Genomic DNA, 14,145 nt, shown 5'->3' on the forward strand with positions numbered 1-14,145 from the left:
TATAGGGTGTCTAGCAGCTTAGGCTGATAGATAATGGTAGCTTAGCAGAGCAGCTTAGGCTGAACTAGGAGACGTGTGAAGCTACTACAGTACCACCTAGTGTCATATGCACAATATCATAAGAAAACACAATACACAGTTATACTAAAAATAAAGGTACTTTATTTTTATGACAATATGCCAAAGTATCTTAGAGTGTACCCTCAGTGAGAGGATAGGAAATATACACAAGATATATATACACAATAGCAAAAATATGCAGTATAGTCTTAGAAAACAGTGCAAACAATGTATAGTTACAATAGGATGCAATGGGGAAACATAGGGATAGGGGCAACACAAACCATATACTCCAAAAGTGGAATGCGAACCACGAATGGACCCCAAACCTATGTGACCTTGTAGAGGGTCGCTGGGACTATTAGAAAATAGTGAGAGTTAGAAAAATAACCCTCCCCAAGACCCTGAAAAGTGAGTGCAAAGTGCACCAAAGTTCCCCTAAGGACAAAATAGTCGTGTTAGAGGGAAAATGCAAGGAGAACACAAATCAGCAATGCAACAACGATGGATTCCTGACTGAGGGTACCTGTGGAACAAGGGGACCAAGTCCAAAAGTCACAAGCAGCTCGGAGATGGGCAGATGCCCAAGAAATGCCAGCGGTTGGTGCAAAGAAGCTCTTACTAGGCTGAAGAACTGTGAATACTGCAGGAACGACAAGGGCTAGAGACTTCCCCTTTGGAGGATGGATCCCCCACGCCTTGGAGAGTCGTGCAGAAGTGTTTTCCCGCCGGATGGACGCCAACAAGCCTTGCTACACGCAAATCGTGCGTTTGGCGTTTTTGGACGCTGCTGGGGCCCAGGAGGGACCAGGAGGTCGCAAATTAGACCTACAGAGAGAGGGGACGTCGAGCAAGACAGAGCCCTCACTGAAGCAGGTAGCACCCGGAGAAGTGCCAGAAACAGGCACTACGAGGATGCGTGAAACGGTGCTCGCCGAAGTTGCACAAAGGAGTCCCACGTCGCCGGAGACCAACTTAGAAAGTCGTGCAATGCAGGTTAGAGTGCCGTGGACCCAGGCTTGGCTGTGCACGAAGGATTTCCGCCGGAAGTGCACAGGGCCCGGAGTAGCTTGCAAAGTCGCGGTTCCCAGCAATGCAGCCCAGCGAGGTGAGGCAAGGACTTACCTCCACCAAACTTGGGCTGAAGAGTCACTGGACTGTGGGGGTCACTTGGACGGTGTCGCTGGATTCGAGGGACCTCGCTCGTCGTGCTGAGAGGAGACCCAAGGGACCGGTAATGCAGCTTTTTGGTGCCTGCGGTTGCAGGGGGAAGATTCCGTCGACCCACGGGAGATTTCTTCGGAGCTTCTGGTGCAGAGAGGAGGCAGACTACCCCCACAGCATGCACAAGCAGGAAAACAGTCGAGAAGGCGGCAGGATCAGCGTTACAGAGTTGCAGTAGTCGTCTTTGCTACTATGTTGCAGGTTTGCAGGCTTCCAGCGCGGTCAGCGGTCGATTCCTTATCAGAAGGTGAAGAGGGAGATGCAGAGGAACTCGGCTGAGCTCATGCATTCGTTATCTAAAGTTTCCCCAGAGACAGAGACCCTAAATAGCCAGAAAAGAGGGTTTGGCTACCTAGGAGAGAGGAAAGGCTACTAACACCTGAAGGAGCCTATCACAAGGAGTCTCTGACGTCACCTGGTGGCACTGGCCACTCAGAGCAGTCCAGTGTGCCAGCAGCACCTCTGTTTCCAAGATGGCAGAGGTCTGGAGCACACTGGAGGAGCTCTGGACACCTCCCAGGGGAGGTGCAGGTCAGGGGAGTGGTCACTCCCCTTTCCTTTGTCCAGTTTCGCGCCAGAGCAGGGGCTAAGGGGTCCCTGAACCGGTGTAGACTGGCTTATGCAGAATTGGGCACATCTGTGCCCAACAAAGCATTTCCAGAGGCTGGGGGAGGCTACTCCTCCCCTGCCTTCACACCATTTTCCAAAGGGAGAGGGTGTCACACCCTCTCTCAGAGGAAGTTCTTTGTTCTGCCATCCTGGGCCAGGCCTGGCTGGACCCCAGGAGGGCAGCTGCCTGTCTGAGGGGTTGGCAGCAGCAGCAGCTGCAGAGAAACCCCAGGAAGGGCAGTCTGGCAGTACCAGGGTCTGTGCTACAGACCACTGGGATCATGGAATTGTACCAACAATGCCAGGATGGCATAGAGGGGGCAATTCCATGATCATAGACATGTTACATGGCTATATTCGGAGTTACCATGGTGAAGCTACATATAGGTAGTGACCTATATGTAGTGCACGAGTGTAATGGTGTCCCCGCACTCACAAAGTTCAGTGAATTGGCTTTGAACAATGTGGGGGCACCTTGGCTAGTGCCAGGGTGCCCTCACACTAAGTAACTTTGCACCTAACCTTTACCAGGTAAAGGTTAGACATATAGGTGACTTATAAGTTACTTAAGTGCAGTGTAAAATGGCTGTGAAATAACGTGGACGTTATTTCACTCAGGCTGCAGTGGCAGGCCTGTGTAAGGATTGTCAGAGCTCCCTATGGGTGGCAAAAGAAATGCTGCAGCCCATAGGGATCTCCTGGAACCCCAATACCCTGGGTACCTCAGTACCATATACTAGGGAATTATAAGGGTGTTCCAGTAAGCCAATGTAAATTGGTAAAAATGGTCACTAGCCTGTTAGTGACAATTTGGAAAGAAATGAGAGAGCATAACCACTGAGGTTCTGATTAGCAGAGCCTCAGTGAGACAGTTAGTCACTACACAGGTAACACATTCAGGCACACTTATGAGCACTGGGGCCCTGGGTTACCAGGGTCCCAGTGACACATACAACTAAAACAACATATATACAGTGAAAAATGGGGGTAACATGCCAGGCAAGATGGTACTTTCCTACACAACCCCCCCCCCCAAACGAAGGACAATAAGACTAGCCATTACCTGATGAGTCTTCATTGTCTAAGTGGAAATATCTGGAGAGTCCATCTGCATTGGAGTGGCTACTCCCAGGTCTATGTTCCACTGTATAGTCCATTCCCTGTAGGGATATGGACCACCTCAACAATTTAGGATTTTCACCTTTCATTTGTTTTAGCCAAAGTAGAGGTTTGTGGTCTGTCTGAACAATGAAGTGAGTGCCAAACAGGTATGGCCTCAACTTCTTCAGAGCCCAGACCACAGCAAAGGCCTCCCTCTCAATGGCAGACCAACGCTTTTCTCTAGGGGTCAACCTCCTACTAATAAAAGCAACAGGTTGATCCTGGCCCTCAGAATTAAGTTGTGATAGGACTGCCCCTACTCCTAATTCAGATGCATCAGTTTGGACATAGAATTTTTTAGAGTAACAAGGGCTTTTCAGGACAGGTGCAGAGCACATGACCTGCTTCAGCTCCTCAAAAGCTTTCTGACAGTTTGCTGTCCATAATACCTTTTTAGGCATTTTCTTGGATGTGAGGTCATTAAGAGGGGCTGCAATGGAGCCATAGTTCTTAATGAACCTCCTGTAATACCCAGTGAGGCCTAGGAAGGCTCTCACCTGAGTCTGAGTGGTAGGGGGAACCCAATCAATAATAGTTTGGATTTTCCCCTGAAGTGGTGCAATCTGTTCCCCACCAACAAGGTGTCCCAGATAAACCACCTTACCCTGCCCTATCTGGCATTTTGAAGACTTGATAGTGAGGCCTGCCTTTTGCAGGGCCTCCAAAACTTTCCAAAGGTGGACCAGGTGATCATCCCAGCTGGAGCTAAAGACAGCTATATCATCCAAATATGCTGCACTGAAAGCTTCCAGCCCTTGCAGGACTGTGTTCACCAACCTCTGAAAAGTGGCAGGTGCATTTTTCAGACCAAAAGGCATTACAGTAAACTGGTAATGTCCTCCAATGGTAGAAAATGCAGTCTTAGATTTAGCATCTTCTGACAATTTGATCTGCCAATACCCTGCAGTCAAATCAAAAGTGCTTAGATACTTGGCAGATGCCAGTGTATCTATGAGCTCATCTGCCCTGGGTATACGGTGAGCATCAGTTTTGGTTACCAAGTTGAGACCTCTATAGTCGACACAAAACCTCATTTCCTTCTTTCCATCTTTAGAATTGGGTTTTGGTACCAGTACCACAGGAGAAGCCCATGGACTGTCAGAGTGCTCAACCACTCCTAGTTCCAACATCTTCTGAACTTCTTGCTTTATGCAGTCCCTGACATGGTCAGGCTGCCTATAGATCTTACTTTTGACAGGTAAACTGTCTCCAGTATCTATAGTGTGCTCACACCAAGAAGTGGTGCCTGGCACAATGGAGAAGAGTTCTGAAAATTGTCCTAGGAGATTTATGCAATTGTCTTTCTGCTCAGCAGTAAGACAATCAGCCAAAACTACACCTTCCACAAGAGCATCTTGTTCTGTGGAAGAGAAGAGATCAGGTAGAGGATCACTGTCTTCTTCCTGTCCCTCATCTGTTGCCATGAGCAGGGTGAGATCAGCCCTGTCATAGTAGGGTTTCAGGCGGTTGACATGGAGCACCCTAAGGGGACTCCTGGCAGTGCCTAAGTCAACCAAGTAGGTGACTTCACCCTTCTTTTCAACAATTGTGTGGGGTCCACTCCATTTATCTTGGAGTGCTCTTGGGGCCACAGGCTCCAAGACCCACACTTTCTGCCCTGGTTGGTACTGAACCAAAACAGCCTTCTGATCATGCCATTGCTTCTGGAGCTCTTGGCTGGCCTGAAGGTTTTTACTGGCCTTTTTCATGTACTCAGCCATCCTTGATCTGAGGCCAAGTACATAATCCACAATATCCTGCTTAGGAGCTTTTAAAGGTTGTTCCCAACCCTCCTTTACAAGTGTGAGTGGACCCCTAACAGGGTGTCCAAAAAGAAGTTCAAAGGGGCTGAAGCCCACTCCTTTCTGGGGTACCTCCCTGTAGGCAAAAAGGAGGCATGGTAGAAGGATATCCCATCTCCTGCGGAGTTTTTCAGGGAGTCCCATAATCATGCCTTTGAGAGTTTTATTAAATCTCTCCACCAGTCCATTTGTTTGTGGATGATAGGGTGTTGTGAACTTGTAAGTTACACCACACTCCTTCCACATGGCCTTTAAGTATGCAGACATGAAATTGCTTCCTCTGTCTGATACTACTTCCTTTGGGAAGCCCACCCTGGAAAATATTCCCAGGAGGGCCTTTGCCACTGCAGGAGCTGTAGTGGTCCTTAAAGGAATTGCTTCAGGATATCTTGTGGCATGGTCCACTACCACTAAGATAAACCTATTGCCTGAAGCAGTAGGAGGGTCAAGGGGGCCAACTATGTCAACCCCTACCCTTTCAAAGGGAACCCCAACCACAGGCAGTGGGATAAGGGGTGCCTTTGGAGTGCCACCTGTCTTGCCACTGGCTTGACAGGTTTCACAGGACTTACAAAATTATTTTGTGTCCTCAGACATCCTAGGTCAATGAAACAATGGTACCAATCTGTCCCAAGTTTTCATTTGACCCAGGTGCCCAGCTAAGGGAATGTCATGTGCCAGTGTTAGGAGGAACTTTCTGTACTCCTGAGGAATCACTAATCTCCTGGCAGCTCCAGGTTTAGGATCCCTATGCTCAGTGTACAAGAGGTTGTCCTCCCAGTAAACTCTGTGTGAGTCACTGACATCCCCATTAGCCTGTTTGACAGCTTGCTGTCTGAGACCCTCTAATGTGGGACAGGTTTGCTGTGCCGCACTCAGCTCCTCTCTGGCAGGCCCCCCTTCACCCAAAAGCTCAGCAGTGTCTGCTTCCAGCTCCTCTGGTGTAGGTTCTGCACAGGGAGGGAATTCTTCTTCCTCAGAAGTAGAATCCACTGTAGAGGGAGGGATAGTAGGAAGTGGTTTGCTTCTACTAGCCCTAGCTTTAGGGAGCACTTGGTCCATTGTTCCAGGATCCAAGCTTCCCTGTCCTTTTTGCTTTTTGGCCTGAGCCCTTGTCAAAGCAAAAATATGCCCTGGAATGCCCAGCATTGCTGCATGGGCCTCCAACTCCACATCTGACCAAGCTGATGTCTCCAAATCATTCCCTAATAGACAGTCTACAGGTAAATCTGAAGCTACCACAACTTTCTTTGGACCAGATACCCCCCCCCAGTTGAGATTTACAACAGCCATGGGGTGGCTTTGTGTTATGTTGTGAGCATCGGTTACTTGGTACTGGTGTCCAAGTATGTGTTGTTCAGGGTGCACCAGTTTCTCAATCACCATTGTGACACTGGCACCTGTGTCCCTGTAGGCCTGGACCTCAACACCATTTATTAGGGTTAGTTGCTTGTACTTCTCCAAGTTATGGGGGCAAGCAACCAAAGTGGCTAAGTCAATAGCCCCTTCAGAGACTAAAGTAGCCTCTGTGGTCTCCCTAATTAGACCAACCCCAACTAAATTACCAAAAGTGAGCCCAGCTACTCCCTTGGATTGGCTATTAGTAGGTTTGCTCCCACCACCACTGCTATTAGTAGGGACACTAGGTTTAGCAGTAGGGGTTGTAGTGGTAGGAGCTGTGGTGCCTTTCTTTGGACAACTGGGATCTGTTGTCCAATGGCCTTTTATTTTACATAAATAGCACCATGGTTTCTTTTCCTTGTTCTGATTAAAGGAGGATTTGGGCCCACCACCCCCACCAGAGTGTTTTTGTGGGCCTGATGAAGACTCATTTTTAGATTTGTCCCCACCCTTGTCAGAAGACTTACCATCCTTCTTTTTGTTGCCATCTTTGTCACCCCCTGTATGAACTTTTCTGTTCACTCTTGTTCTGACCCATTTGTCTGCCTTCTTTCCCAATTCTTGGGGAGAGGTCAGATCAGAGTCCACCAAGTACTGGTGCAACAAATCAGACATACAATTATTAAGGATATGCTCTCTCAGGATCAAGTTATACAGGCTGTCATAATCAGTAACTTTACTGCCATGTAACCACCCCTCCAAGGCCTTCACTGCCTGGTCAATGAAATCAACCCAGTCTTGTGAAGACTCCTTTTTGGTATCTCTGAACTTTATCCTGTACTGTTCAGTGGTTAAGCCATAACCATCCAGGAGTGCATTCTTAAGAACTTGGAAATTGTTAGCATCATTTTCTTTTACAGTAAGGAGCCTATCCCTACCTTTTCCACTAAATGATAGCCATAGGATAGCAGCCCACTGCTTTTGAGGGACATCCTGTACAGCACAGGCCCTCTCAAGTGCAGCAAACCACTTGTTAATGTCATCCCCCTCCTTATAAGGGGGAACTATCTTGTGCAGATTCCTGGAATCATGCTCTTTTGCAGGATGACTATGGGGAATACTGCTGCTGCCACCATGGGTATCTAAACCCAACTTCTGTCTTTCCCTCTCTACTTCTAAAGACTGTCTATCCAAATCCAGCTGTTGCTTCTTGAGCTTCAGTCTGGTTTGTTCCACTCTCAATCTATTGAGCTCCCTTTCTAACAATCTGTCATCAGGGTGGGTGGGAGGGACATTTCTAGATACAGAGGTATGATGGGAATGAACAGAAGGAGACCTGTCCCTTACAGAGGGCACCCTAACAGCTTGGCTACCAGTATAATGTGAGAGCACATCATCAGTATGATGTGATTCAACCTCTGTACCAACTATGCTAGACTGTCTAGTAATGGGCAGGCTGAGAAGTTTCTTTCCTGAACCTTTTCCTGGGGGAGTCCCTGGATCAGATTGAGAACCATTAGCTACTTTTTCTACAGATTGGGCACTTATGGCCTTATCTTGTACTCTAAGCATATTACTTAACAGTTCTAAGGAAGGATTCTTCCCTACACTCAAACCTCTCTCTATGCAGAGACTCCTTGCTCCTTTCCAGCTAAGGTGATCATATGCAAGTTTGGACAGTTCAACTTTTTGGCCTGTGCCAGACATTTTTAGAGAGAGTTAAAGTGATAGACAAAGAGAAAAAAGTTTTCAGAACTTTTTGGAAAGACAGAAAAAAACTTTTTAAACTTTTAAGAACTTTTTGAAAGTTTAGAAGTACTTTTCAGCACTTTGAAAAGAGGAAATGCAAAACTTTTTGGCTATGTGTATATACACTGACCTTGTTTTGTATATTTTTCTCTTATGAAAAGTACAATGACAACAGTGGTAAGTAGTCTCAAAGCACTTATCCCACCGCTGCACAACCAATGTAGGAGGCTGGACTGGCTTGTAGTGAGTACCAAGGGGTACTTGCACCTTGCACCAGGCCCAGTTATCCCTTATTAGTGTATAGGGTGTCTAGCAGCTTAGGCTGATAGATAATGGTAGCTTAGCAGAGCAGCTTAGGCTGAACTAGGAGACGTGTGAAGCTACTACAGTACCACCTAGTGTCATATGCACAATATCATAAGAAAACACAATACACAGTTATACTAAAAATAAAGGTACTTTATTTTTATGACAATATGCCAAAGTATCTTAGAGTGTACCCTCAGTGAGAGGATAGGAAATATACACAAGATATATATACACAATAGCAAAAATATGCAGTATAGTCTTAGAAAACAGTGCAAACAATGTATAGTTACAATAGGATGCAATGGGGAAACATAGGGATAGGGGCAACACAAACCATATACTCCAAAAGTGGAATGCGAACCACGAATGGACCCCAAACCTATGTGACCTTGTAGAGGGTCGCTGGGACTATTAGAAAATAGTGAGAGTTAGAAAAATAACCCTCCCCAAGACCCTGAAAAGTGAGTGCAAAGTGCACCAAAGTTCCCCTAAGGACAAAATAGTCGTGTTAGAGGGAAAATGCAAGGAGAACACAAATCAGCAATGCAACAACGATGGATTCCTGACTGAGGGTACCTGTGGAACAAGGGGACCAAGTCCAAAAGTCACAAGCAGCTCGGAGATGGGCAGATGCCCAAGAAATGCCAGCGGTTGGTGCAAAGAAGCTCTTACTAGGCTGAAGAACTGTGAATACTGCAGGAACGACAAGGGCTAGAGACTTCCCCTTTGGAGGATGGATCCCCCACGCCTTGGAGAGTCGTGCAGAAGTGTTTTCCCGCCGGATGGACGCCAACAAGCCTTGCTACACGCAAATCGTGCGTTTGGCGTTTTTGGACGCTGCTGGGGCCCAGGAGGGACCAGGAGGTCGCAAATTAGACCTGCAGAGAGAGGGGACGTCGAGCAAGACAAAGAGCCCTCACTGAAGCAGGTAGCACCCGGAGAAGTGCCAGAAACAGGCACTACGAGGATGCGTGAAACGGTGCTCGCCGAAGTTGCACAAAGGAGTCCCACGTCGCCGGAGACCAACTTAGAAAGTCGTGCAATGCAGGTTAGAGTGCCGTGGACCCAGGCTTGGCTGTGCACGAAGGATTTCCGCCGGAAGTGCACAGGGCCCGGAGTAGCTTGCAAAGTCGCGGTTCCCAGCAATGCAGCCCAGCGAGGTGAGGCAAGGACTTACCTCCACCAAACTTGGGCTGAAGAGTCACTGGACTGTGGGGGTCACTTGGACGGTGTCGCTGGATTCGAGGGACCTCGCTCGTCGTGCTGAGAGGAGACCCAAGGGACCGGTAATGCAGCTTTTTGGTGCCTGCGGTTGCAGGGGGAAGATTCCGTCGACCCACGGGAGATTTCTTCGGAGCTTCTGGTGCAGAGAGGAGGCAGACTACCCCCACAGCATGCACAAGCAGGAAAACAGTCGAGAAGGCGGCAGGATCAGCGTTACAGAGTTGCAGTAGTCGTCTTTGCTACTATGTTGCAGGTTTGCAGGCTTCCAGCGCGGTCAGCGGTCGATTCCTTATCAGAAGGTGAAGAGGGAGATGCAGAGGAACTCGGCTGAGCTCATGCATTCGTTATCTAAAGTTTCCCCAGAGACAGAGACCCTAAATAGCCAGAAAAGAGGGTTTGGCTACCTAGGAGAGAGGAAAGGCTACTAACACCTGAAGGAGCCTATCACAAGGAGTCTCTGACGTCACCTGGTGGCACTGGCCACTCAGAGCAGTCCAGTGTGCCAGCAGCACCTCTGTTTCCAAGATGGCAGAGGTCTGGAGCACACTGGAGGAGCTCTGGACACCTCCCAGGGGAGGTGCAGGTCAGGGGAGTGGTCACTCCCCTTTCCTTTGTCCAGTTTCGCGCCAGAGCAGGGGCTAAGGGGTCCCTGAACCGGTGTAGACTGGCTTATGCAGAATTGGGCACATCTGTGCCCAACAAAGCATTTCCAGAGGCTGGGGGAGGCTACTCCTCCCCTGCCTTCACACCATTTTCCAAAGGGAGAGGGTGTCACACCCTCTCTCAGAGGAAGTTCTTTGTTCTGCCATCCTGGGCCAGGCCTGGCTGGACCCCAGGAGGGCAGCTGCCTGTCTGAGGGGTTGGCAGCAGCAGCAGCTGCAGAGAAACCCCAGGAAGGGCAGCCTGGCAGTACCAGGGTCTGTGCTACAGACCACTGGGATCATGGAATTGTACCAACAATGCCAGGATGGCATAGAGGGGGCAATTCCATGATCATAGACATGTTACATGGCTATATTCGGAGTTACCATGGTGAAGCTACATATAGGTAGTGACCTATATGTAGTGCACGCGTGTAATGGTGTCCCCGCACTCACAAAGTTCAGTGAATTGGCTCTGAACAATGTGGGGGCACCTTGGCTAGTGCCAGGGTGCCCTCACACTAAGTAACTTTGCACCTAACCTTTACCAGGTAAAGGTTAGACATATAGGTGACTTATAAGTTACTTCAGTGCAGTGTAAAATGGCTGTGAAATAACGTGGACGTTATTTCACTCAGGCTGCAGTGGCAGGCCTGTGTAAGGATTGTCAGAGCTCCCTATGGGTGGCAAAAGAAATGCTGCAGCCCATAGGGATCTCCTGGAACCCCAATACCCTGGGTACCTCAGTACCATATACTAGGGAATTATAAGGGTGTTCCAGTAAGCCAATGTAAATTGGTAAAAATGGTCACTAGCCTGTTAGTGACAATTTGGAAAGAAATGAGAGAGCATAACCACTGAGGTTCTGATTAGCAGAGCCTCAGTGAGACAGTTAGTCACTACACAGGTAACACATTCAGGCACACTTATGAGCACTGGGGCCCTGGGTTACCAGGGTCCCAGTGACACATACAACTAAAACAACATATATACAGTGAAAAATGGGGGTAACATGCCAGGCAAGATGGTACTTTCCTACACAAACCTGGCGCAAGTGAATGAGGGTGTTAAAAAAAAAAAATATATATATATAGATAAACATTTTTAAGCACATGATATTAAGTGATATTGACAAAATGTAAGGATGTTTAGGTGAGGTCGAACTCTAATCTAGTCCCCCGGTTCCAAAGTCAGTAGCTTCGACCGTTAGGCTAAATCTCCTCCACTCAAAATAAAATAATGTACTGTGTGCATCATTGATAACGGAGGAGTCTTGTGGTGATCATAATTGATCTCGGGGGAGTATGATGGTGATCATTGATCTTCAGGGAGTGTCACATGACCATCATTGATCTCCAGGGAGTGTCACATGATCATCATTCCGGAGAGTGTGGTCATCATTGATCTCTGAGCAGTGTGATCATCATTGACCTTCAGATAATCTCATGGTGATCATCATTGATCTCCAGGGAGGGTCATATGAAAATTGATCTCCAGGGAGTGTGATCATCATTGATCTCCCGGGAGTCTCACGTGATCATCTTTGATCTCCGAGGAGTCTCATGTGACCATCATTGATCTCTGGGAGTCTCATGTGATTATCACTGATCTCCAGGAATCTCATGTTGCTCATCATTAATCTCCAGGGACTGTCACGTCATCATCATTGGTCTCTGGAGAGTCTCATGGTGATTACCATTGATCCCTAGGGAGTGTCACTTGATCATCATTGCTCTCTAGGGAGTTTTGCATGATCATCATTGATCTCTGGGGAGTCTCTTGTCATTATCATTGACCTCTGGGGAGGCCCTCGTCGTCATCATTGATCTCTGGGGAGTTTTTCAGTGACCCTCATTGATCTCCAGGGAGTCTCATGGGATCATCATTGATCCCCAGGGATTGTCCCCATGACCATCATTGATCTCCAGGGAGTTTCACATGACCATCATTTGTCTCTGGGGAGTCTCATGGGGATCGTCATTGATCTCCATGGAGTCTCATAGGGATCGTCATTTATCTCCAGGGAGTGCCACGTGATCATAATTGATCTCCAGGAGTCTCATGGTGACCATCATTGATCTACATGGAGTCTTTTATTGATTGACATTGATCTCCAAGAAGTCTCATGTGATCTTCATTGATCTTCATTGATCTCCAGGGAGTGTCTCAAGATCATTATTGATCTCCAGTGAGTGCCCCAAGGTCATTATTGATCTCTAAGGAGTGTGTTCATCATTGATTTCCGAGGAGTCTCATGGGATCATCATTGATTTTCAGGGAGTGTGATCATAATTGATCTCCAGGAAGTGTCATGTGATTATAATTGATCACCAGGGAGTCTCATGTGACAATCGTTGATTTCCAGGGAGTGTGGTAGTGATCACCATTGATCTCCAGGGAGTGTCACATGATCATCATTGCTATCTGGGGAGCTTCACATGATCATCATTGATCTATGGGGTGTCTCATGTCATCTGGGGAGTCTCAAAGGATCATCATTGATCTCCGGTGAGTGTCCCGTGACCATCATTGATCTCCGGTGAGTGTCCAGTGACCATCATTGGTCCCCGGTGAGTGTCCTGTGACCATCATTAAACCCCAAGGGGTGTCCCGTGACCATCATTGATCCCCAAGGGGTGTCCCGTGACCATCATTGATCCCAAGGCAGTGTCCCGGGACCATCATTGATCCCAAGGCAGTGTCCCGTGACCATCATTGCTCTCCGGTGAGTCTTGTGGTGATCATCATTGATCTCCACGGAGTCTTGTGGTGATCATCATTGATCTCCACGGAGTCTTGTGGTGATCATCATTGATCTCCACGGAGTCTTGTGGTGATCATCATTGATCTCCACGGAGTCTTGTGGTGATCATCATTGATCTCCACGGAGTCTTGTGGTGATCATCATTGATCTCCACGGAGTCTTTTGGTGATCATCATTGATCTCCACGGAGTCTCATGTGATCATTGATTGAGAATCTCACTGGGATCATCATATCTCTCCAGGGAGTCTCATGTGATCATCGTTGATCTCCGGGAGTGTTGTGGTGATCATCCTTGCGTGGAGGGAGTCTCATGGCGATCATCATTGATCTCTGGCGAGTCTCATGGGATCATTGTTGATCGTCAGGTAGTGTTGCGATGATCATTATTGATCACCAGGGAGTGTCACAGGGATCATCATTGATCTCCATGGAATCTCATGGTGATCTCAGTTAGATGTAACTCTGATGAAGGTCCACTCACTTTTCAGAAGCTTCCTTCCTGCCCACATCCTTGTGTGCTTGGATTACATTTAGTACTTGGAGGTGCACATATGAATTGTGGAAGGGGTATAGAGGGGAATGGTACGTATTCTACCCACACAAGACTCTGCCAGCACCACACTACCACCCGATCATTGCACCTGTACCCCAGGGCCTCACCCGCTTCCCAGCCCCACAGTAACAGCCCCTCTCATGCACTAGCACTGCATCAGCCACACCATCTCTGTGCAATCCCACACCCCTACCTTCACTCTCCAGCATAGCTGTGTTGTCTCTTTCAGCATTGCATTACTAGTCCTTGATGCTCTCGCCCAGCTCTAATGTACTGACACCACGTCACAGTATTGAATTCTCACAACAACAGTCCTTCCTCCTCTCAACAATGAACACACCACGACACTCTGTACAAAAAAGCGTTTTCCCTGGGGGGGGAGGTGACCAGACCTATCAGCGTTGACATTGTTTGTTACATGTATGACCAATTCCTTGTACATGAAAAACCTCCTTATGCAGGATGGTGCTTTGCAGGGGCCATATTGGCATTACATTGGCCCTTGTATAAATATGACACCAACAGTTTGTTGGTCTTCGAAAGAAACCTTTTGCAAAAAAAAAAAAAACAGAGCATCTTGATTACTTCCGAATGTACGGTATGGTGCAAAGAACAGGAACGTCAGGATCCCTGAAAGGTGGGCGTTCTGTTCTGAAACTCTTTTACCATTGATCCATCGTTAACCATTAGTATGTTTGCTTAATGTT

General features: G+C 47.8%; 1 protein-coding gene across 14 annotated transcripts in view; it reads left to right on the forward strand.

Moving 5' to 3' along the window:
• Positions 1-14,145, forward strand: part of PBRM1 (polybromo 1) — a 338,709-nt gene that overhangs the window by 150,456 nt on the left and 174,108 nt on the right. The window lies entirely within an intron of this gene.

This window comes from Pleurodeles waltl, chromosome 9 (assembly GCF_031143425.1).
Source record: "Pleurodeles waltl isolate 20211129_DDA chromosome 9, aPleWal1.hap1.20221129, whole genome shotgun sequence".
Lineage (NCBI taxonomy): Eukaryota > Metazoa > Chordata > Amphibia > Caudata > Salamandridae > Pleurodeles > Pleurodeles waltl.